Source organism: Hemitrygon akajei, chromosome 2 (assembly GCF_048418815.1).
Source record: "Hemitrygon akajei chromosome 2, sHemAka1.3, whole genome shotgun sequence".
NCBI lineage: Eukaryota > Metazoa > Chordata > Chondrichthyes > Myliobatiformes > Dasyatidae > Hemitrygon > Hemitrygon akajei.
In genome coordinates this window covers 12,296,780-12,323,974 of record NC_133125.1, presented here as the reverse complement: position 1 = coordinate 12,323,974, position 27,195 = coordinate 12,296,780, and positions in this window count along the sequence as shown.

Below are 27,195 nucleotides of genomic sequence, written 5' to 3'. Positions count from 1 at the left end.
CTCACCTTTAATCCCCATCCATTGATATCTTTGGTGGGGAGAATTGCAGGGAATTGCTATCTATGCCAGAAAGAAATGTGAGTTTTAAATAGTGCTTATTAATTCAGAGACTCACTCATCAGATAAAATTTTTAGCTTTAGTTATTTTTTCAAGTCTATTTACCAGGTAAAATCTTCCTTTAATTTTTCTAAACCTAATTTTTAGTTGAACCTGTAATTCAGGGGTCTTTCTGTAGTCTTCCCTCATTCAGCCCTCTCCGGTCAAAACAATTAAAAGAGATTGCTTCTGCAACTACAGACTGCTGCCTGGATTTGAGGTCATGTTTTATGGAAAGAGTTAGGACTTTTGGCTTTGGAGTGAAGGAGAATGAGAGGTGACTTGCTAGAGGTGTACAAGATGGTTAAGAGTGGGCAGCCAGCACCTTGATCCCAGGGCAGAAATGGCTAAGCCTAGGGGGCATTGTTTCAAGGTGATTGGAGGAAGTATAGCGGGGATGTCAGAGGTAGACTTCTCGCCCGGAGAGTTGTGGGTGCATGGAACGCTCTGCCAGGGGTGGTGGTAGAGGTAGATTCATTAGGGACTCTTATATAGTCTTACATACTCTAACAAATTCCTAGATAGGCACATGGATGATGGAAAAATGGAGGGAGGAAGGTTTATGTTGATGTTAGATTAGGTTAAAAGGTCAACACAACATCATGGGCCGAAGGAGCTGAACCATGCTGAAATGTTTTGTGTTCTACTTTCTATGTACAACTTCAGAACTGAGACACGGTCCCCAACAAAATTGGCACTACAGTGTTTAGTTCTCAACTGCAAAGAAAGAAAAAGTTAGAAAAACTGTTTCTTAACTTTTTAAACCTCCATCAACCATTAAAATCTCAAGAAATGTAATTTTTATGTTGTCAATATTCAGTACTATAAAGGTCATGTGACATTAAATAAGATGTATACTCTTAAACAGAATTAGATTGGAAAAAACAACGCATTTCACTGTATGTTTCAATGCACATGTGACTAATAAAGCAAATCTTTAATCTTTAGCTTTCTTGCTAACACTTTATTCTGCACTCTGCTATTGATTTGTCTTGTACTACCCCAATACACTTTGTAATGAACCGATGTGTATGAGCAGTTTTTCAAGTTTTCAAGGTTTCAAATGTACATTTAATGTCAGAGAAATGTATACAATAAACATCCTGAAATTCTTTTTCTTTGAAAACATCCACAAAAACAGAGGAGTGCCCCCTTTGCGCACGGAGATTGGAAAAAGCGACGTAACGGACTTCTAACATCGTAAACCAGCGAGTTGTTTGTTATGTCTCCCCGCTCACTGGTGAAAAACGGAGACACCTCTTTCTCCCTTATTAGGGAGAGAGGGAATCTGTGGTATGTCGTATGAAACGCGAAGTCATTGGGTAACCGCCAGTCCGTGTCTTTGCTGATTGCTCAGTGGTGGTCCCGATGCTTGCTTTTTTTGCCGTGGGGGAAGGCGCATTGTTGCTCTTTGCCCCTTATGTGTGGGAGGGAGGGGAGCTGGGGGGGCACTTTGAGGTTCTTACATTTATCTGTTCTTCATTCTTTAGGGCACTTCTCTGTTTTCGTGGATGTTTGCGAAGAAAAAGCATTTCGGGATGTATATTGTATACATTTCTCTGACATTAAATTGGACCTTTGGACCTTTGAAGAATAAATGACAGTTAAATGTTAGCCCCCAAAGTGCCCCCAAGCTCACCTCCCTCCCACATGTAAGCAGCAGCAAGCAACAATACCCCCTCCTCCACTGGCAAAAAAGAAGCATCGGCGCCCCACCACCGAGCACTCGAGTGTGCAGCAAAGCCACAGCAAAGACACAGACTTGCAGTTACCCCAAAGACTACTCACTCACCCGGTATTCGACATACCACAGGCTCTCTCTCTCCCTAATAAGGGAGAAAGAGATGTCCCTGTTTCACAGCGAGAGGGGAGACATAACAAACAATTTGCTGGTTTACGATGTTAAAAGTCCATTGCGTCGCTTTTTCCGAGCTCCGTGCCCAAAGAGCTCAGGTCTCTGGGCGCACAGCCCAAGAATCTTCCAACTCCCATGACTCACCGATCTCCTGCCATGACACCGACCTTCGATCCGCACGCCTCCAGAGCCATGAATTATCGGCCCTCTGAAGGCGAGTGAAGCTCTTAGGCCGTGCCCTTGGCGTGTCGAATAATAGCCAGTCGTGAAACCCCAAGAGCGGGTCCCATTCCCACAAGAACCGTAGTCAGCGTGTAACTCCAGGTCAGGGTCTTCAAAAGAACCCTGAAAGAGAAAAGTAGAGATAGTAAAGATAGAAATACAGCTGTTTCTGAGGATGCAAGCAAAGGAGTTGTTGTTAGGCACCATTGACTCTCCTAAGCTCTTCCTCTCACTGTACCTTGATACATATGACAATAATAAACCAATTTACCGATTTAATAGGGTGGCAAACTGAGACATACGCCTCTACCAAAGGAGGTGTAAGGCACTTCTTCCCTCCGCCGGTCCGCAGGTCACCCTTGGACAAGGTGTCACACCTGCGTAACCCCTCGTCCACACCGATCAGGGCCACGTGAAGCCATGGGAGCAGGTGGTGGATGGTCTTATGAGCAGCCGGTGTATATCACAAATCCTGGCCTCTGACCCCAGGCGGACAATCTCTGAGGAGTATTGATAATGGCTGGGCTCACCCATCTTGTAAAGACACGGCCCAGAGGAAGGAGACCCACTTCTGCAGAAAAATCTGCCAAGAACCATCATGGTCATGGAAAGACATCATGTAACATGGCACATAACAAACAAACAAACTGATTTAATCTGATGCCAAAAGCAAGGCGAATCCATATCCTTCGCGCCACTCCCTGCAGGTCAATTGCATCATCACAAACTGGGTGACTGAGCTGGGAACGGTTTGCGTGTGAACACTGAAGCTTTGCGTCTGAGCTGTGCAGGAATGATGGTGAGCATTATTGAGCTGTTCTTGTCCTTGCCACAAAACTCAGCTCATAGCTTTCCCACAGAACACATCAAGAGTCAATTATTATGGACTCACATGACAACTCTACCACCCTACCAGACTGGATCCAAACAAACTATCCATCATTACCACTCTGGGCTGGTGCACTGACTGATTGCTTTCAGCACTTCTCAGACATTCCTTTGTAAATAAGAGCTGATGCACAACAGTGAGTCACTTTAGTTGTTATTTGCTAGCCATTAACAGACAATGAACTTCTGCAGATTTAACCCTTTACTTGTGACACAGATCACAAAACATTGTACCACCCTGGGAAAGGTTTCACTGCTAGCGGAATGGTCTTTCTGTAGAAGCAGTGCTTGGGTTGTGGTTAGAGATGACGGGTGCTTTGGAATGTGAGCTGGGTCCTTTGTTCAGTGGGAGATGAAGAGGGAAGATGCTGGAGGGAACCGGTCGTAGGATTCAACCCAGTGGGGGACTGTGATTTGATGGAGCCAAGTGCCGAGATTGACTGAGATCGGTGAATATTACTTTTTGGGAAGAGTTGAGCTCTAACTTGTGCACAATTGACTGTTTAATTATAATGGGCCCCTCTATGTCTTTTTTCTTTTCTTAACTAACTCTTTGGTTAAGTTAAGATTCATAAATATAATTCCTTTAATCGTATGCAGTGTGCTGTCTGTTATTTCTTGGCACTGAGTTGTAACAGGGTAGCAAATGACACAGCACCCACACAAACCGGGGTTTGGGGTGGGACCAGCCGTCTCAATCTCATGGGTTTAGCGGGACCAGAGTGTGTCTTCCCTAGACTTACACAGCCAAGGAAACCAGCGGGGTTTCACATTCTTGAACCATATTGGATCGATTACGAGAATGTGGCAAGTGTGTATGAGGCCGATTGATAGCGTGGTGAATCGATTGGGCCTTCTATGCACGGAGGACTCTATCTTTTGGGCATAGACTCTCGAGTGTGTGTGCTTTCATGTCAGCAGGCCCGGTTCAGAGGAGGTACAGGACCCTGAAGACCCACAGTCAATGTTTTTAGGAACAGCTTTTTCCCCTCTGCCATCAGATCCTGAATGGTCTATGAATCCATGAGCTTCCACCTCTTAGTGCCTGTTGGTCTGTTGTTGTTCAGTCATTTAGTCAAGTTCGACTCTTCGTGACCTCATGGACCATAGGGTCCATAGAGTTTTCATGGCGAGATACAGAAGTAGATTTCCAGGCCTTTCTTCCGCACAGACACTGCCGCTGCCTAGGTTGGGACCCGGCTGGGTTTGAACTCAGCACCGTCTGCCTTGAAGTCCAGTGCTGATCCACTACACCCCACCCCATTTAGCACTATATATTCTGCAGATTTTATGTCTTTCACTGTACTGCTGTCGTGAAGCAACAAATTTCACGACATAGTCACTGATAATAAACCTGAGTGTGATTCTGATTCTAATTCCCACACCAAACCCAATTTTAAAACTCCTTTGCAAGAAATTGAGTATTCTGGTAAAATAACTTCAACAAACACACTTGAAATAAAGATAACATCAACAGTATTCTTCTTTGATCTACCGTATGTCTGCAGAACTCATTGATAATGAGTGCTTCCTTGACAAAATATAGCGGCTCTAAATATTTTATACGGCCTGAGCTAACCTTCATTGCATTGGCACTGTCAAAAACAGTGAATTATGTGGCCACTATCATTTCTAACCCTTTAATTAAGATGTGAATACCCTGCACTGAAGTCTCACATTCCAGATGTGACAAATGTATAGCTACAACCCTCATGATTAAGCAGGGTAACTCTGCTGCACGCACTGAACACCTACATCTGTCATAGCAGTGTGACTTCAAGGGTCAATCATTCATCGTATACATTTGCATGTATTAGGAATTCGCTGTGGTGAGTTGGTCAGGGCATGGCATGCAACAAAAAACAACAAGTGTTCCACAATTATGAACGATAAGAATTAGATTACAAAAATAACAATTTATATATAAAAACCTAATAAAGTTAGAGCCCCCATTCTAACGGCTTCCTACAGGAGCACCGAGGGTGTCCTGCCTGGCTGCATCATTGTGTGGTACGGAAGCTGTAAGGCATCAGACCGCAAGACCCTACAGAGGATTGTAAACACTGGCAGGAGGATCACTGGGATCTCCCGCCACGCCATTTGTGACATTTACCGAGAGTGTTGCATATGAGGGGCCCAAAGTATTGTTGAGGGTCCCTACCACCCATCCCACAATCCCTTTGACCCATCACCAATGGGAAGGGGGTACAGGAGCATCCGGGCCGGGACTGGCAGACAGGGTAACAGGTTTTTTCATCAGGCTGTGAGACTAATGAATACCCCACCACACCGAGGTCTCGTCTCTAGGCCAGTGAGCTCTTTGCTGGTTAGTGTTTACCTTTGCTGCGTGCATTTTGAATTACATTTAAATCACTTACTGTATTTACAGTAACATTTTAGTTTATGTGCTGTGTGTGATACATGTTCTGTGGGTGCACCGTGGTCCGGAGGAACGTTGTTTAGTTTGATTGTATACACACACTAACACACTCACACACACATACACTCACACAAACACACACAAACACATATATATACTCCCACGCATACACTCACACAAGCACACACACAAACTCACACATTAACACACTCACACACACATACCCTCACACAAACACATATATATACTCCCACACATACACTCACACAAGCACACACACAAGCTCACACTCACGAACACACACACAAATACACAGACTCACACAAACACAGACACACTCACACACATACACTCCCACACACACACCTACATACACTCACACAAACACACAAGCTCTCACACACACAGATATAAACACACATATGTACCCACACACACATGACCACACATAAATCCACATGCCCCACACATGCATATATATACACACAGATAAATACAGTCACACAGATACAAACACAAACATACACACACATGCACACAGATACACATGCAAGCACTCACACACATACACACATTTTATTTGACGGTTGAATCCAATCAATTTTTATTACATGAATTGGAACAATATGGCAAGCCACAGAGAACACTGAAGGTTTTTATAACAGCCAAACCAATACAGTAATGCTGATTGCCCATATTTATAAGTGTCAGCTCTCAAAGTTTCACACGCATAAAATGTACGCATTCTGTACCTTCATAATTGAGAACATTTACATGGCAAAATCACTTTGGAATCAGATTTATGCTCACTGACACTTGTCAAGAAATTGTTATTGTTTTGTGGCAGCAGTCCAGTGCAATACATAAAAACTTACTGTGTTACAATAAGGAATACAAAAATAAATAAATCGTACAAAAAAAAAGGCAAGATAAAGAGGTAGTGTTCACAACTTCATAGACCGTTCTCAAATCTGATGGTGGAGGAGAAATTGAGGTTCCTAAAATAAACGAAAATCTGCAGATGCTGGAAATCTCTCAGCCTGTAGGGTCTGAGCCCAAAACGTCAACTGTTTACCTTTTTCTATAGATGCTGCCAGGCCTGCTGAGTTCCTCTAGCATTTTGTATGTGGCTCCTAAAATGTTGAGTGGGTGTTCTCAGGGTCCTGTACGTCCTCCCTGATGGCAGTAATGAGAAAAGGGCATGTTCAAATTTCAAAGCACATTATTATCACAGTACATATATGTCACCATATATGACCCTGAGATTCATTTTCTAGTGGGCATCCTCAATAAATCCATAGAATAATAACCATAATAGAATCAATGGAAGATCTTTGGGTGTTCAAGCAGTGTGCAAAAGGCAACAAACTGTGCAAATGCAAAAAGGAAGAAATAATAATCATAAGTAATAAATATCAAGAACATCAGATGAAGAGACCTTGAATGTGAATCCATGGCTATGGGAACTGTTCAATGATGGGGCAAGTGAAGTTGAGTGAAGTTAGAAACATAGAAACATAGAAAACATACGCACAATACAGGCCCTTCGGCCCACAAAGTTATCTCCTTTGGTTTAAGAGCCTGATGGTTGAGGTATAATAACTGTTCCTGAACCTGGTGGCATGAGTCCTGAGGCTCCTGTACCTTGGTCCTGATGGCAGCAGTGAGAAGAGAGCATGACCTGGGCGATGGGGGTCCCTGAAGATGGATGCTGCTTTCCTGCGACAAACACTCCATGTAAATGAGCTCAATGGTGGGGAGGGCTTTACCCACACGTCCTGGAAGGGGAGGGACCTTCATGACAGAAGCCACCTTCTTGAAGCATAGGCTTTTGAAAGGTGTCCACATTGGTGGGAAGGTTAGCTTTACATTGCACATATGCAGAAAAAATAAATAGCTGGTGGCCCATATTTTATCCTTAGAAAGGAGAAGTATGAGCAATATGATGTTTTGAACTCTGGAAGCAACAGTGTGGACAGTCACTGAATAAATAAAGTCAATGTTCGCAGTAGAACAGGAAACCGTTATTAAATTATGGATGGGCCATAATTCACCAAAGATTATGTGAGCACTGTAATGAAAATGACGGAAATAATAATGCGAAAGAATCACTAATCCCAGAACCAAATGGGTTCAATCCTATGATTTTAAAGGAAGGAAGTGCAAAGGTTGTATATACCATGTCGAGTCTTCTAACATCCTCATCATTCAGGAATGCTCCTGGTCCTGTGGTCACAGAAGGGCAAAGACTGAATTCCCATGTAAGAGCCAGAAAGATTATTCCCTGAGGTTTCTCATCTGAGTTGGAGAAGTCTTCCTTACTGTCAAGAAGAGAAATTGTCAGGAAATATAGAGGAGGTTTGACCCAACCACAGAGCAGCAGAGATGATTTAGCAATCACTTTAATACTAAACTGCAAAATTACAAGCCACAAGGGGCCACAAAACAAGGGAGACCAGATACTTAAAACAACAAGGTAGCTGAAAGCTGAGAACAACTGGTTGAGGCTGGCTGGTTCATTGAATGAACAAGGACAGTGGATGCGAGCTTGATTTAATTAGGCTGCACGTGATGAGTTGGACATGAGTGGCAGGTGACTCCTGTTAGCTGTGTGGAAACTGGGAGGTGCCTGCCTGTGCAGGCCTGACAGGAACATCACATTTATTTGGCATTTTCCACAACTTTAGGGCATTCCAAAGGACTTCAACTTGGCAATCAATTTGTGGCTCGCTTTTGATTGTAGCATTGGATTTACAACTATATGGTCAAAGAATTGGTGAGCAAACTAGGCGTTCATTCCAGGGCAAGGGTTTCAAATTTTTTTTATATGCCATGGACCCCTACCATTAACCAAGGGGTCCGTGGATCCCAGGCTGGGAACTCCTGTCCTAGAGCAAAAGTGTTGAAGAAAATCAGCAGGTCCTGTTGCATCTATGGAGTTGAATAAACAGTTGATATTTTTGCGCCAAGACCCTTCAACAGGAAAGAAAGAGGGGAGAAGCGAGAATAAGAATGTGGGGGTAGGGGAAGAAATACCAGCTGGTAGGTGGTAGATAAGACCAGGTGAAGGGGAAGGTAGTTAAGTGGGGGGGGGTGAATTAAGAAGCTGGGAGTGTATAAATGGAAAAAGTAAATGGCAGATGAAGAAGAAATCTGATAGGCCAAAGCAGTAGACCACGGAAGAAAGGGAAGGGGATTGGCAGGGGAGGAGAAAAGAAGAGGTGAGATGAAAAACAGCATGGGGAATGGCAAAGCAGACAAGGAAGAGAGGGAGAAATTACTGGAATTTAGAGAAATCAACGTTCATGCTGTCAAGTTGGAGGCTGCCTAAACAGAATAGGAGGTGCTCCTCTTCCAGCCTGAGAGTGGCCTCATGGTGACTGTACAGGAGATAATGAACCAACATGTTGGAATGGGAATGGGAAACGGAATCAAAATGAGGGACCACCGGGATATCCCGCCTTTTGTGGCAGAAAGTGCTTGAGGAAGCGATTCCCTCAAGATATAATAGAAGGACTCTTCTTCCTAGGGCAGGAGTCTAGAACCAGAGGGCAAAAGTGTAAAGTGAGAGGGGAGAAATACAAAGGGCAACATTCCTCTGATTTTTTTTACAGCTGTGCGGACCAACCATTGCTCTGAGCAGGAAATATTTCCACAGCCTGGAAACTGTGCAGCACTTTAAAGGTTTGTTCTGTAATGTGCATACTATGAACATTTAGAATGAGAATTGAAAAATCACCTACTTTTAATTTTGTTTATTGTAGGGTGTAATGTGGTACAGTACAACATATTTCGTCTGCCTTTGTTCCGGCTACACAGTGACAAAAGCTATGTGTGTGGGAGCATTTCAGTTACTGGATGGCCGTGCACCTCCGCAGTTTAGAGGGAACAGTGTCTGAGGGGTAAGTTTTTCCGCACAGAAGGTAGTGGTTATCTGGATCAAGGTTCCGGGGAGGAGGTACCTGTACATATCATAACACATAGGAGTAGAATTAGGCCATTCAGCACATAAGGTCTAATACAGTCACAATGTTTAAAAGATATTTCGGCAGTTATTTGGATATCAAAAGCATTGAGTGATATGGGCTTTCTGCAAACAATGAGACTATACAAATAGACATCACAGTGAAAGGGCCAAGTGCCACGCTGTATGACAATCCTCTAAGTTCAAAGTTTAAGGTAAAATTTATTATCAAAGTACATATATAATATATTACCATATACTAACTTAAGATTCATTTTTGGCAGACATTTACAAGAAATACAGTTGAATTCAAACAAACTATATATAAGCAAAGACTGACAAACAACCAGCGTGCAAAAGAAGTCAAGTTGGGCAAATAAAATAATAAATAATTTTGAGAACAATACTCAAAATGCTGCAGGAGCTCAGCAGGACCGGCAGTATCTATTGGGGGGGTGGGGGAGTTAAATAGTCCTGTTTATTCCCCTCCATAGGTGCTGCCTGAGCTGCTGGGTGCCTCCAGCATTTTATTTCTGCTCTGGATTCCCAGCATCTACAGAATCCCCGATGTTTATAACACTGAGAACACGGGCTCACTGTCTCGAAAGCCTCTGCTGAAACCTGTGCACATTCTGACAGGTCGATTTGATTTTCGTGGTCACCACTCTGAGCCACTGAATAGATGAACATCGGGGCCAAAACCTCTACTGGTCCTGAACCAGAGTATATCCTGTGACAAGCAGCTGGCATACTTCAATAGTCTTCAACTTGTGTGGTAGAGTTTTGAGCAAGTAATTTCTGTTTTATACAAATCTGTCCTAATAAATTGCTTCCAGTGGATAATGCTGCTTCCTGCACAACTGACCCTATAAGGTTTTGAAATCACATTGTTAAGATTAGTGTAAGTTTAATGTGCTCCTATTCAATTACTGTTTTAGTAGAGACATTAATTCTTGGGCTTCAAAAGAATGGCGACATTTAATTTTAAAGATATTCTTAATTTTCACGAGGTTTCTCATGATCTTCTGCCACTATTTCAGAAAACCAAGCAAATGATTGTAAACAGATTTTGGTTCCAAACTTGACTCCTGGTCACCTTCTCACGTTCTACACACAGCACCATGGAGGTCATCCAAAGTACTGCTGTGTGGTCCTTCCTCGTCCATCACCACCAGTCAGCTAATTTACACTAGCTTCCTGGGTAAGTAACATTGCAGCTTTAAAACTGCTTTCCCTATTTTCACACAGTCTTTAGAGCAGCCGTTCCCAACCTAGGGTCCACATATTCCTAGCATAACAATATTGGTCCATGGCATAAACAAGTTTGGGAACCCTTGCATTAAAGGTATCAAATCTCCTTCAGTTCAAAAACACAAGAGCTAACGCTGGAAATCCAGTGTAAAACACACACAAGGTCCCCCATTTATTTATTTATTGATTGAGGTACCAGGCAGAACAGGCTCTTCCAACCCTTTGAGCCATGCCACCCAGCAACCGCTGATTTAACCCGTGCCTAATTATGGGACAATTCACATTGTCCAATTAACTTACTAACTAGTATGTCTTTGGACTGTGGAAGGGAACCAAGTACCCAGAGGAAACCCATGTGGTCACGGGGAGAACGTACAAACTCCTTACAGAGAGCAGTGGGAATTGAACCCTAGTCGCTGGTACTGTAAAGCGGTGTGCTAACCGCTACGCTACTGTGCCGCCCATCATTAGCATCACGGGGGTGGTGGGAGTTGCCATAGACCAGAGCAGCTTCAGAAATGTACACAAAATTCTTAGAGGAACTCAACAGGGCCAAGTCCCTTCAATGTGTCTCTTCAGAAAACCAAACAAATCACTTATAACAGTTCTTGGTGTTAAACTTGACTCCTGGTCACCTTCTCATGTTCTACATGATGCAAAACTGGGGTCATCCAAAATATTCTCCTTTTGCCCAACTTGACACCACTCAGGATAAATCACCCAGCTTGACAGACATTCCATCGACCACAATAAACATTTCGGTCCTCCACCGCTGGCACTCAGTGAACAAGGTGAGGGCCCTTGACAAAAAGCACTGGGTCCATCTAGTGAGGTCATCTGGACAGCATGTTTACCACCTCCACTGGCTCATGAAAACCAGTCACCACAACGCTGAAGTGATTCTACAACCTACAGGCTCACTTTACGACTCGTGTTCTCAGTATTTTTATTTACACAATTTGCCTTCTTTCACACATTGGTTATTTGCCAATCTTTGTTTATAGAATGGAACATTAAAACACGGTATAGGCCCTATGGCCCACTATGTTTTTGTGAACTTTAACAAGTAAAGAGCTGGCATTTCGGTCTGAGACCCTTCATCAGAACCCTTTATCATCCTGGCAAATCAACTCTGCACCCTCTTTCAAGCTTCCACACACTTCCTATAATGAGGTGATCAGAAATGAACACAATACTCCAAGTAACATGCACAAAATGCTGGAGGAACTCAGCAGGTAGGGCAGCATCTATGGAAAAAAGTACAGTTGACATTTTGGGCCGAGACCCTTCAGCAGATCTGTACTTTATTCCACAGATGCTGCCTGGCCTGCTGAGTTCCTCCAGCATTTTTGTGTGTGTTGCTTGGATTTCCAGCATCTGCAGATTTTCTCTTGTTCACAATACTCCAAATGTGGTTTACCAGAATTTTATAGAGTTGCAACATTACCTCATAGCTCTTGAATAACCTATTCTAAAATCAATCTAACACTTCCCTCACACATACCCCTCCATTTTTCTTTCATCCATGTGCCTATCTAAGACTTTCTTAAATGTCCCTAATGTACCTGCCTCCACCAACACCTCTGGAGTAAGAACAACCAAAGGTAGGAGTGGAATTCAAACCCATGATTTCAGAGACTGAAGTCTTAATCCAGCGTTTTAGACTGACTGACCACAGTAGTGCTTTCTATGTATAGGCAACACGAGTGAATCTGCAGATGCTGGAAATAAATAAAAAAACACAACATGCTGGCAGAACTCAGCAGACCAGACAGCATCTATGGGAGGAGGTAGTGACGACGTTTCAGGCCGAAACCCTTCATCATGAAGGGTTTCATCACCCTTTGTCACTTTCTATGTATAGTTGTTTTCTGTAAATTCTATAGTATTTCCTTATTTTCCTGTAAATGCCTGCAAAAACGATCTCAAGGGTATCTTCAAAAGGCTACACTCAACAAGGTGGCATCCCTCATTCAGAAATATCTCTCTTCTCATTACTATCATCAGGGAGGAGGTGCAGGAGCCTGAAGACACATACATAATGTTTCAAGAACAGCTTCTTCCCCTCTGTCATCAGATTTCTGACCGGACAATGAACCCATGCACACTGCCTCACTATTTTTGCTTTCTTTTTGCACTGCTTATTTAATTTAATTTACTTATGTATTTATTACTGTAATTCATAGTAATTTTTCTGTATTACATAAGAACATAAGAAATAGGAGCAGGAGTAGGCCATCCGGCCCATTGAGCCTGCCCCACCATTCAATAAGATCATGGCTGATCTGTCTGTAAACTCAGCTCCATCTACCTGCCTTTTCCCCATAACCCTTAATTCCCCTACAATGTAAAAATCTATCTAACTAACTGTATCTTAAATATATTTAGTGAAGAAGCCTCAACTGCTTCCCTGGGCAGAGAATTCCACAGATTCACCACTCTCTGGGAAGAACAGTTTCTCCTCATCTCCATCCTAATTCTTCTCCCCTGAATCTTGAGGCAACATCCTCTAGTTCTAGTCTCACCTACCAATGGAAACAACTTTCCTACTTCTATCTTATCTATCCCTTTCAAAATTTTGTATGTTTCTATAAGGTACCCTCTCATTCTTCTGAATTGCACTGTACTGCTGCCACAAAACAACAAGTATCATGACATGCGTCACTGATATTAACCGTGATTCAGATCTGAAGTTAGTATATGGTAACACATAGACACTTCAATAATAAATTGACTTTCAGTTTTGATTTTGACTTTGAACAAGAAAGGGGCATCAGGCACTTGGTTTCCCTTCCCAGACACACACCATGTTGCCCTGGAGACAGATCGCCAGCTTTTCATTGTCCCAGAGTCTGAAACCTGGAGCACCTTCACCTGAAAGACAGCAAGGTCAGCTTAATAATGGCCAGTAAACGATTACATTGTCAGTGCTGTGCAGATACTGGAAAATGTATATGGAGGGAAAAGGGGTAGCCTCAGACCTGATGACATGAGCATCGATTTCTCTAACTTTCAGAAATTCCTCCCCCCTCACCTTCTCTTTTTTCATTCCCCATTCTTGTTCGACTCTCAGTCCTCTTCTGCGGATGCTGGAAACCTTGAGCAACACACACCAAATGTTGGAGGAACTCAGTAGGTCAGGCAGCATCTATGTTGACATTTCAGGCTGAGGCCCTTCATCAGGATTAAGGTACAATGTGTCAGTCTGGATGGTAGAAGGGCCCTTCCATGGATAGGTGAGACAGGCAAGTGAAATGAGGTGAACCTCAGAGGCTGGTAGTGGCACGGGAGCATAGCACTAGCCCATTGCTTTATGCGCCAGCGATCAGGGTTCAATTCCTGCTGTTGTCTGTAAAGAGTTTTTACGATCTCCTCATAACCACATGGGTTTCCTCCCACATTCCAAAGATATATGGATCATCTCACTTTGGGAAGGATGTGGAAGCTTTAGATTGGGTGCAGAGGAGATTTACCATGTTTCTGCCTGGATCAGTTAGCATGTCTTATGAGGAAAGCTTTGGAATGAGGGAGGATGAGAGGTCAGCTGATAGAGGTGTTCAAGATGATAAGAGACGTAGATTGAATGGATAGCCAGAGACTTTTTCCCAAGGTGGAAATGGCTAATACAAGGGGGCACAACTTTAAGTTGATTGGGGAAAAGTATAGGGAGGATGTCAGAGGTATGTTTCTAACACCCCTGGTAGGTGTGTGGAACACCCTGCCAGGGTTGGTGGTAGAGGCAGATACATTAGTTAATTAAGATGCTCTTAGATAGGTACAAGGATGATAGGAAAATGGAGGGCTATGTGCGAGGGACAAGTTAGATTGATCTTGGAGTGGGTTGAAAGGTTGACACAATATCATGGGCCAAACAGCATGTACACTACTGCGAGTGCATTAGGGATGCAGAATCAAAAAGGGTAGCAAATGCAGTACTCAAAGTGTTATATGTCAAAGCACAGAGTATAAGAAATAAGGTGGATGATTTTATTGCACTGTTACAGATTGTCAGGTGTGATGTTATGACCATCACTAAATCATAACTGAAGGTTGGTTGTAGTTGGGAGCCGAATATCCAATGTGACCTGTTGTATCGGAGGGATAGGAAAGTCGGCAGAGGGGGTGGTGTGGCCCTGCTGGTAAAAAAAGGGCATTATATCAGTAGAAAGATATGAGATAGGATTGGAAGATGTTGAATCCTTGTAGGTTGAGTTAAGAAACTGCAAAGGTAAAAAGACCCTGATGGCAGTTATATACAGGCCTTCCAACAGTAGCTGGAATGTGGACAACAGATTACTGGGAAATAGGAAATAGGAAAGGCTTGTTAAAAGGGCAATGTTATGAAAGCCATGCAAGATTTTAACTTGCAAGTCGATTGGGAAAATTTGGTTGGTAATGGACTTCAAGAGAGTAAGTTTGTTGATTGCCTATGAGGTGGCTTTTTAGAGCAGATTATTGTTGAGCCTACTGGGGATCAGCTATACTGGACTGGGTGTCATGTAATGAACCAGAGGCGATTAGGGAGCCTAAGGTAAAGGAACCCTAAAGAGGCAGTGATCACAATATAATTGAGTTCAACTTGAAATTTGATAAGTAGAAAGCAAAGTCTGACTTAGCAGTATTTCAGTGGAGTAAAGGAAATTACAGTAGTATGCGAGAGGAGTTGGCAGGGATGACAGCAGAGCAGCAATGGTGAGAGTTTCTGGGAAAAATTAGGAAGGTGCAGGATAGATGTATTCAAAAGCAAAGAAATACTCAGAGTGTAAAATAGTACAACTGTGGCTGACAAGGCAAGTGAAAGCTAATGTAAAAGCAAAAGAGGGCATACAACAAAGCAAAATAGCAGGAAGATAGAGGATTGGGAAGCTTTTAAAAACCTACAGAGAGCAACTAGGAGTTAAAAGATTAAATATGAAAGCAAGCTAGCAAACAATATCAAAGTGGATAGTGGAAACTCTTTCAAGTGTAAAAAATAAAAAAAAGAGATGAGAGTGAATACAGGACCACAAGAAAATGAGGCCAGAGAAATAACAACGGGGGAAAAGGAGATGACAGATGAATTAAAAGAGCATTTTGCAGAGGACTGGAAAATTGCAAATGTCACTTCACTCTTTAAGAAAGGAGGGAGTTAGCAGAAAGGAAATTATAGACCAGTTAGCCTGATCTCAGTAGTTGGGAAGATATTAGAGTCAATTGTTAAGGATGAGATTATGGAGCACATGGTAACAAAGGACAAGATAGGACAAAGTCAGCATGGTTTCCTTAAGGGAAAATCTTGCTTAACGAACCTATTGGAATTCTTGGAGGAAATTACAAGTAGGATAGATAAAGGGAATGCAGAGAATGTTGTACATTGACTTTCAGAAGGCCTTTGACAAGGTGCCACACATGAGCTAATTAAGAGACCATGGTATTACAGGAAAGTTACTGGCATGGTTAGAGCACTAGCTGATTGGTAGGAGGTAGTGAGTGGGAATAAAAGGATCCTTCTCTGGTTGGCTAGTGATGTTCCACAGGTATTGGGACTGCCTCTTTTTATGCTGTAGATCAATGATTTAGATGATTTAATAGATGGCTTTGTTGCCAAGTTTGCAGATGATCTGAAGGTTAGTGGAGGGGCAGGTAGTGTTGAGGAAACAGGTGGAATGCAGAAAGACTTGGGACAAATTAGGAGAATGGACAAGGAAGTGGCAAATGAAATGCAATGTTGGAAAGTGCACGGTTATGCACTTTGGTAGTGGAAATAAATATGCAGTCTATTTTCTAAACGGGGAGAAAATCTGAAAATCTGAGATGCAAAGGAACTGGGAGTCTTTGTGGAGAACACCTTAAGGGTTAACTTGCAGGTTGAGTCGGTGGTGAGGAAGGCAAATGCAATGTTAGCATTCATTTCAAGAGGTCTGGAATACAAGAGCAGGGATGTGATGTTGAGGCTTTATAAGGCACTGGTGAGGCCTCACCTTGAGTATTGTGTACAGTTTTGGGCTCCTCATCTAAGGAAAGATGTGCTGGCATTGGAGAGATTTCAGAGGGGGTTCACAAGGATGATTTTGGAAATGGAAGGGTTATTATATGAGGAACATTTGATGGCCCTGGGCCTGTACTCGCTGGAATTCAGAAGGATGAGGGGGAATCTCATTGAAACCTTTTGAATTTTGAAAGGCCTAGACAGAGTAGATGTGGAAAGGATGTTTCTTATGGAGGGGACAAGAGAACACAGCCTCAGGATAGAGGGGTGTCCATTTAAAACAGATGCAGAGAAATTTCTTTAGCCAAAGGATGGTGAATTTGTACGGTTTGTTGCCACGTGCAGCTGTGGAGGCCAGGTCGTTGGGTGTATTTAATGCAGAGATTGATGGGTTCTTGATTGGACATGGCATTAATGGTTACTGGAAAACAGCCAGGAAGTGGGGTTGAGGAGGAGGAGAAAAAAGGATCAGCCATGATTGAATGGCGGAGCAGACTCAATGGGCCAGATAGCCTAATTCTGCTCCTGTATCTTATGGTCTTATGGTAATATTCTAACGTTCTATGAAATAGGCTCACCAGCAGTGAATCTAAACATCACATTCACTGGATTTTTAAAATAATCTACTAGAGTATAAATGTAACAGGCCAATTACAGTATGTGCTTGTGTGCAGATTATCATTTAAGTGCCTCAACATTAATGAAGAGCACACTCCATAAAATGGTAGTACCAAGTGAATGTCTAAGCACCCAGTAAAAATATGAACTGCATCTCATGTTGAGGTCATCTACTGTGGAGTGGGGGGTGGGGGTGTGTATTCCGAGCCAAGGAAAGGCTTTGATCTGTTCTCTCTTTCTCAACCAGACAGGAAGGGAAGACTAGACTAGAATGATCATTCACTCTGTTACCAGAATCACTGACCACAGTGGAAACAAGGCCAAGTGATTTATCTGATGATAAATCCAACGTATTTCTTTCTTCAATTCTGTTATTTTCACATTGTGCTGATAAGACACCAAGAAATAATGATGTCTTTGGAATTTGACATCAGCTCTCAAAGAGCTCTTATGATCCTGCTTTTAAATGTTAATGACTTGCCTTTATAGGATAAATGACTTGCTGCCAACTTAAATATCTGAAACAGAAAATATTATACAGGCAATCTCTCAAATGAGGACTCACCCACAATTTATTCACCCTTGGTAGAAATATGAATGGTTTAGAGAATTGCTGAGAGTGACTTACCATTTCCCAGGTAATAATTTCTCAATATCCACAGGATCTAAGAACGATTATGTGAAGTAAAATTAACATGGATTTCCTGACATACAATAAAATTGAGTAAGCCATGTAGTCACCGTTTACTCCCCCCAGGAAGTTAATTACTTTTCTTCTCACGTTTATAAAATAACACAAACTCTTCAACCTGCCATCTCAAATGACCAAAGGGTCACAAGTTCAGACTGCCTGGCTTCATTTGTAGGCAGTTTGTCAGTCTGCAGAAGATTAGTTCCCATTTGGAAGTAAAACGTTGCTGCTTAGGGAAGACATTTAGTGGCTTTGCAGGAGCTGCCACCTCAGCGGTGCTGTTGGTGATGGCTATAAGGTAAATTAAAGAACTGACAGGAAAAATGGCCAAATAAACTTCACCTGTGAGTCTGTCAGAGCCAGACCCACTCCCGGTGCAACCTGCTCTATATCGGTGAGACCCAATGCAGATTGGGATCCGCTTTGACAAGCATCTTCGCTCCATCCAAATGTACTGTACCAACAGTTATGGTCGAAATGACAATAAAAGTGACTTGACTTGAATTCCTGGTGGCCACCCATTTCATTCCCATTCTGAATTGTCTGTCCATGGCATCCTCCAGTGCTGCGATGAGGCCACACTCAGTTTGGAGGAGCAACACCTCATGTTATGTCTAGGGAGGCTCTATCCTGATGGCATGAACACTTATTTCTCTAACTTCCAGCAATTACTCCCACTTCCTTCTTTTCTCATTTTATGTTCCCCCTCTGATTCTCATTTCCCCCCTTTTCTCCCCACCAGCCCATCACCTCTCTTTCGTTCCCCTCCGCCTTCCGTTTCTCCCATGATCCACTCTCCTATCAGATTCCTTCTTCTTCAGCCATTTACCTCGTCTGCCTATCACCTCTCTGCTTCTTACTTCAAACCCACTGCCCCATCCCCCGATCTTCCCCTCACCTTGTCTCACCTATTACCTGCCAGCTTGCATTACTCCCACTCCCTCACCTTCTTATTCTAGATTCTACCCCCCTTCTTTCCACCTTACCTGCTGAATTCCTCCAGCATTTTATGTGTGATCCTCAAAAGCTCCAGCATCTGGAGAATCCTTTGTGTTAATAAATAATTTCTTGTCCGTAAGTGCAGAAATGCCTTTCTGACCAATTTTTGGCACTGTACTATTTCGTGACTTGAGAAGTCATTTAGGTAAAGGGTTGTGACAGCACTGGGCCAGTGGCTATATTTCACTAGGAGTTTGAGGACATCTGGTATGTTACCAAAATCTTTATCAAATTTCTTGTAATCATTACATTACATAGTACAGATAGAAAATAAGGTGCAAAGTCACAGCAGGGTAGACTGTGAAGCCAAGAGTCTATCTGATCATGTTCAATGGTCAATAACCAGTAAAACATTTCAGATACTGGAGATTCTTTATAAAAAATTCAGAATCAGGTTTATCATCACAGACATGAACTCAGTGGTAATTTCATTGGATACCTCCTGTACCTAATAAAGTGGCCACTTAGTGTACGTTTGTGGTAATCTACTGTTGTAGCCCATCCACTTCAAGGTGTGATGTGTTGTGCATTCAGAGATGCTTTTCTGCACACTACTGTCATAATATGTAATTATCTGAGTTATTCTTGCCTTCCTGTCAGCTTTAACCAATCTGGTTGTTCTCCTCTAACCGTTCTCATTAACAAAGTGATTTGGCCCACAGAATTGCAGTTCACTGGAAGCTTTTTCTGTCTCTCACCTCTCTCTGTAAACTCCAGAGACTGTTGTGTGTGAAAATCTCAGGAGATCAGCAGTTTCTGAGATACTCAAACCACCTCGTCTGGCACCAACAATCATTCCACGATCAAAGTCACTTAGATCACAATTCTTCCCTATTCGGATGTTTGGTTTGAACAACAACTGAACCTCTTGACCATGTCTGCATGCTTTTATGCATTTATGCATTGAGTTGTTGCTGCATGATCGGGAAATTAGATATTTGCATAAACATGCAGGTGTACAGCTGTGCCTAATAAAGTGGCCACTGAGTCTATGTCGTGAAATTTGCTGTTTTGAGGCAGCAGTATAGTGCAATACATAAACTGATCTCTATAATTCACAATAATAAATATAAATAAATAAATAATAGAGCATACAAATTTACAGCACATTACAGGCCCTTCCGCCCACAATGTTGTGCTGACCATGTAACCTACCCTAGAAACTGCCTAGAATTTCCCTAGTACATAGTCCTCTATTTTTCTAAGCTGCATGTACCTATCTAAGAGGCTCTTAAAAGACCCTATTGTATCCTCTTCCACTACCGCCACCGGCAGTGCATTCCACGCACCCACCAGTCTCTGTGTGAAAAACTTACCCCTGACATCCCCTCTGTACCTATTTCCAAGCACCTTAAAACTATACCAACTCATGTTAGCCATTTCAGCCCTGGGAAAAAGCCTCTGGCTATCCACACGATCAATGCCCCTCATCATCTTATACACCTCGATCAGGACACCTCTCATCCTCCATCACTCCAAGGAGAAAAGGCCAATTTCACTCAACTTATTCTCATAAGATACATCCTCCAATCCAGGCAACATCCTTGTAAATCTCCTCTGCACTCTCTCTATAGTATTCACATCCTTCCTGTAGTGAGGTGACCAGAACTGAACACAGTACTCCAAGTGGGGTCTGAACAAGGTGTTATCTAGCTGTAACATTAACTTACGGCTCTTGAACTCAATCCCACAGGTGATGAAAGCCAACACACCTTCTTGACAACACTGTCAACCTGCACAGCAGCTTTGAATGTCCTATCAACATGGACCCCAAGATCTCTCAGATCCTCCACACTGCCAAGAGTCTTACCATATATAGTATAGTGTATTCTGTCTTCCAACTGGACCGACCAATAACATCACACTTATCTGGGTTGAAGTCTAACTGCCACTTCTCAGCCCAGTTCTGCATCCTAGCAGTGCAAAAGAAGGACAAAATATTAAGGTGGTGTTAATGGTCTATAATCTGATGGTAGAGGGAAGGAAGCTTTTTTCCGTTTTTATATTATTTGCACTATTTGTCTTTTGCATATTGTTGTTTTTCAGTCTTTGGAATTTTAGCTTTACATAAATTCTATTGGATTTCTTTATTTTCCTACAAATGCCTGCAAGAAAATTATTCTCAAGGTAGTATACGGTGATGTATCTGTACTTTTATGATATATTTCCTTTGACTTTGACTATATTGTAGAAGACTCCATCGTGCATTGGGAACTTCTCAACTCTAATGGAAAAGGAAAATGAAGCCTTATCTTTCAGGAAGGACAGAGCGTTTGTCAGCGCTGTCTTCTGTCAGCTCTGCAGCAAAATGCCACCCTAGATTATTTGTTCAGGTCTCTGGATTTGAGCATCTAATCTTCTGATTGAGATGTATGGCTACTTCAGCCATTTCATAGCTGACATGCCGCTTGCAAATGTAGAACTAAAGACTGTCTACTTTCTTTTACTTCTGATTTTTATTGTGCACTGCAAGTATTCCTCTGCCTCTACTGGGCTTAATCTGAGGTTGCAGAGGGTATTTTGACACGCTACACGGCACAGATGTGTCTATGTTTCATTCTGTTCCTGGAAAACTCATTTGGACACTAATCAGTATTGTGCCCCTTATTAATCAATCAAACCGGCTACGGCAGAACAGCTCTGCTGCTCTGTGACTTCATTATTGTGCACGATCTGATTTAGAAACTGCAGATTCTGCTGTTATTATGAGAATCAGCTGTATTGTAGGGACTGGATATTTATTTATCTAAACCGTATTGTTAAGATAATTTGGACTAAAATGGGTATGGGGGGTGGGGGAGGGAATGAGGTAGCTGGGGAAGGATGCAGAACTGATTCCGTGACCTACAGACTCCGTTTCAAGGACTCAACATATAAAATGCTGGAAAAACTCATCAGATCATGCAGCATCAGGTTCTCGGTTTTATTTGCCATAAGACCATAAGATATAGTAGCAGAATTAGGCCATTTAGCCCGTCGAGTCTGCTCCGCCATTTCATCATGGCCGATCCATTTTCCCTCTCAGCCCCAATCTCCTGCCTTCTCCCCTTCTCCCTTCATGCCCTGACTAATTAAGAGTCTATCAACCTTTTGCTTACGTATACCCAATCACTTGGCCTCCACAGCCACCTGTGGCAACGAATTCCTCAGATTTACCACCCTCTGGCTAAAGAAATTGCTCCTCATCTCCATTCTAAATAGATGTCCCTCTATTCTGAGGCTGTGTCCTCTGTTATTAAACTCCCCAACCAGAAGAAACATTTATTTATTTATTTATTTGCACAATTTGTCTTCCTTTGCATATTAATTGTTTGTCAGTCTTTGTTAATGCATAGTTTTTCATAAATTCTATTGTATTTCTGTATTTTCCTGTAGATGCCTCAAGAAACTGAATCTCAAAGTTGTATATAGTGCCATTTACTGTATATACATAGTCAGATAATAAATTTACTTTGATTTAGATAGATAAACTCAAGAAGTTTTTCATTGCCATCTCAGTTCTATTCAGGGTAAATTGAACAGTCAATGGGAAAAATAACTAGAGCCATTTTACTTTTATTTATTATATTTAACTATTATATCTGTTTAAATGTCAATATAATTATTTGCACACCTCCTCTGTTAGAGCTATTACGGTGGTTGTTATTTATTCCATATCTGTCTTTCTAAGTGTGTTCAAAGTTCAAAGTAAATTTATTATCAAAATACATATATGTCACCATATACAACCCTGAGATTCATTTTCTTATAGGTAATGACAGTAAATACAAGAAACTGTTACACAAGCATGGCAGTGGATGAACCCAAGTGCAGAACGCAGGCGTGGAGGCAGAGTCGGGAGTCGGTATCCAGGAGCGATGCTTGACCTAGAACTGGCAGTCCTAAAAACCTTGAAACGAGGTTACTCACACTGGAGTCAACCAACGAACTGGCAGCTCCTTGTTGTGGTCACAGGGTTTTTATACTGCATTTGCTGATGGAAAGTATAATGATTGGAACTAAATGAGGTTATTGAGGCCCAATTCCTGAGGTAAATAGCCAGGTGGGCGATTGCCAGAAGGGACTGTGACAGAAACACAATGACCACAATGAATGACCACACCCAACAGGACAGACAGACAACCAGCAAGAGTCAGCAAACTGTGCAAATACAAACTTATATTAACAAATTACAAATTAATAACATACAAATTATATAATTATTTATAATTGCTGAATGTTGTATTTTTGTAGATGTAGACGACATACCACAGGCAATTCCTAATACATGTAAATGGATACAATGAATAAAGTTGATCCTTCAAAGTTCAAAGTAAATTTAGTATCAAAGTACATATTTATTACCATACACTACTTTGAGACTCATTTTCTTGTGGATATGCTCAATAAATCTATAGAAAAATAACCACGACAGAACCAATGAAAGACTGCCCAAATGGCATTCAAACAGAGTGCAGAAAACAACAAACCGGGCAAACACAAAAGAAGAAATGATAATAATAAATAAGTAATAAATATCGAGAACATGAGATGAAGGGTCCTTAAAAGTGAGTCCATTAGTTGTGGGAGCATTTCAATGATGGGGCAAGTGAAGTTATCCCCTTTGGTTCAAGAGCCTGATGGTTGAGGGGTAACAAATGTTCCTGAACCTGGCAGCATGAGTCCTGTGGCTCCTGTACCTTCTTCCTGATATCCTGGGTGGTGGGGGTCCCTGATGATAGATGCTGCTTTCCTGTGAATGTGTTTCATATAGCTGTGCTCCATGGTTGGGAATCCCTTACCTGTGATGGACTGGGTCGTACCCACTACTTCTTGTAGGATTTTCCATTAAAGAATCCTTGATCCTTGAATCACCAATCTAACCAGTTCCATTCCCCCATAAAGCTACAACCTTTCCCATATTTTATATTTATATATTTATGCACATTTTATTCCATATCTGCACTTCAACCTCTAACTTTATTCTGATATAATTCTTTTTAGTTGTTGAATGTGGTTGTTATTTTTGTTGCTTGCCATGCCCTGACCAAGACACCACAGCAAATCCCTGATACACGTAAAGGTAGAAACTGATCGTGTACTTTACTTCATCTTTGGGTGAGGGCATTGAAGTGACGTATGAAAGGACAGCAGCAAATTAACTAATGTGGCATGTGGCTCTGTGTACATCTGCTGCATTACCCTACACTATCACTGCACTCTTTTCAGTACAACACTTACACAAAGATAGCAGAACGTCCTCCTAAAAAAGGATTCTTATCAGATTGCATGTTATAATGAAGGGAGCAGAACTCTGCACGATTGTTGGGCTGGATTACTGGACTTCTGTATCCTATTACATCAACTTCCTCCATCTGCAAACCAGGCCCATTCTGCATGGCCACAATTACCATGGAAAGTAGTAAGAAATTATAGTAGTGATCCCTGCTTGTTTTAAATTTTGTCATGTCGGGCTTTACGAGCACTTATATTATGAAATCTGTCAGTAAAAATTACATTTGCAAAATAAATTTGTGAATCAGTTTCACACATCAGCCTTTAAGTGTGTCCAGATTGCAACTCACGTTGCTCTGGAAGTATGGGGAACATGGTAGTGTAATGGTTAGCACAACGCTTTACAGTACAGCCGACCTGGGCTCAATTACCACCACTGCCCCTGTGAACGTGTGGGTTTCCTCCTACATTCCAAAGACATACGTGTTAGTAGGTTAATTGGTCATTGTGATTTGTCCTGTGATTGGATTAGGGTTGCTGAGTGGCTTGAAGGGCTCGAAGGGCCTATTCCACGCTGTATCGCAATAAATAAAAATAAATAAATAACCCAGGTTCACTTCACACCACTATCTGTAAAGAGCTTGTATGGGTTTCTTCTGGGTGCCCGGGGTTCCTCCTACCTTCCAAAGGCATACGGGGTTAGTAAGTTAATTGGTCACATGGCTGGAATTGGACAGCACGGGCTCATTGGGCTGGAAGGTCCTGTTACTGTGATGGAACCCTAAATAAATAAATGCAATAAGTTCGCACAAGGAGCTCATGGAATCAGTTGATGAGGGGGCAGATTTGGGAAGGAGGGGTCCTCCCCAGTTATCAAGAATAACCGGAGATACAGAATACATAAACAAAAAAAATACAGAAGCCTGAGCTCCAAAATAATAACTAGAGACACTGAAACCAAAAGTTCAAGATAAATTTATTATCAAAGTACATATCTGTATTGAATCTCGAATCATCACCATATACTGCTCAGAGACTTACATTCCTGTGGGCATTCACAATAGAACAAAGAAATACAGTGGAATCAAAGAAAAACTATGCACAAGAACTGACAAGCAAGCAAAGTGGAAAAAGAACACGAACTATGGAAATAAAAAGCAATCATAATAATAATAAATAATAATGAGAACGCGAGTTGTAGAGTTCTTGAAAGTGAGTGGAATTGTGGAATTAGTTCAGAGGAGAGGTGAGTGAAGTTATTGACACTGGTTCAAGAGCCTGATGGTTGAGGGATAGTAACTGTTCCTGAGGCTCCTGTACCTTCTTCCTGATGGTAGTAGCAAGAAGCGAGCGTGACCTGGGTGGTAGGGGTCCTTGCTGATGGATGCTGCTTTCTTTTGGCGGTGCTCCTTCTCAGTGTCATTAATTAAGGCTACACTTGAGAGATGGAAGTAGGGTGCACGTTCATCTTGATATTTAATCTGACATTCCATTTCTCCACTGACGTAGCTTCATGTTTCTGTTGCAAACCCTGAAAATCCAATGTGCTGTACAGTCAAGCAAGGCTCTGTGTCAGTGCCGACTTGGAAAGTTCCCAAATGATCAATTTGTAAAAGGAAATAGTGTTGGAGAGTTCACTCGAGCTTATTTTCATCCCATGTAAACATATCATCCTGATTTCTTTTTGACTAAATCTCATTCTGAAGCCTCAATCTTGTCTTCAGTCTGATATCTTCTCATGGCCCTCACTACTTCCTTCAACCTCAATTTAGATCGGAGATGAGGAGGAATTTCTTTAGTTAGAGGCTGGTGAAACTGTGTAATCCATTGACACAGACGGCTGTAAAGGTCAAGTTATTGGGTGCACTTAAAGCAGAGGTTGATAAAATCTTGATTAGTAATGGCATTAAAAGCTACAGGGAAAAAGCAGGAGAATGGGGTTGAGAGGGAAAGGGTTCAGCCATGATGAAATGGTGGGGCAGACTCAATGGGCTGAATGGCCTAATTCTGCTCCTGTGTCTTACGGTCTTATGGTCTAATTTAAAATCCTTAACCTGATATTTAATTTAATTCACAGCTGCACCCTTCCCTTCATCCAGTCCTCCATGTCTCCACAAGCTCTCAGCTCCCTGACTTCACCATCCACAGCAGATTCTTTGAGTCTCTGCAATGAACTGAGGCTGTGGCCTACTCCAGCTTCAGTGATGCCTGGCTTCATGTCCTCTGTAAATGCTATTTACTGGTACTTACTTTGAATGTTTGCACAATTTATTTTTTCTTTCTCTCTACACATTGGGTGTCTGATGGTCTTTTTTTTAATGGATTCTTCTGAAATTTCATTGTTTTGTGGCTGCCTGTAAGGAGATGAATCTCAAGGATGTATAATGTATACATACTTTGATAATAAATGCACTTTGAACTTTGAGTCCCTGAGTTTATCTACCTTTGTTTAAACACATAACATAGAACATTACAGCACACTACAGGCCCTTTGCTCCACAAAGTGCCAGCCTTTTAACCTATTCTATGATATACCTAACCCTTCCCTCGAAATCTACCACCACCCCAGGTAGGGTGCTCCATGCACCCACCACTCTCTATGTAAAAATCCTACCTCTGCGATTCTCCCTACCCTTTCCTCCAATCACCTTAAAATTGTACCCTCTCTTACTAGTCTGTTCCATCCTGGGAAAAAGTCTGTGGCTGTCCACTCAATCTAAGCTTCTTACTATCATAACCTCACTATGGTAGTGGAGGAGACCACGTGAACAGACAAGTCAGAATGGGAATGGGAAGTTAAATGGACAGCCAGCGGGAGATCCTGCCTTTTGAGATGGACAGAGTGAAGATGCTCAAAGGCGTTGAACAGGTTCAGATAATGAAATGTGTTTCGCTTTAACTTTTTATGAATTATTCATGGCTGAGGGCAATGTTTCAGACATTCATTAATGAAAACAAGAAGGTGTCAGCGAACTGCTTTCTTTGCCTCCTGTAGCCCATTTATAGCAATCAAGGTTCAAGTTCACCACTGTCTGTATGGAGTTTGTA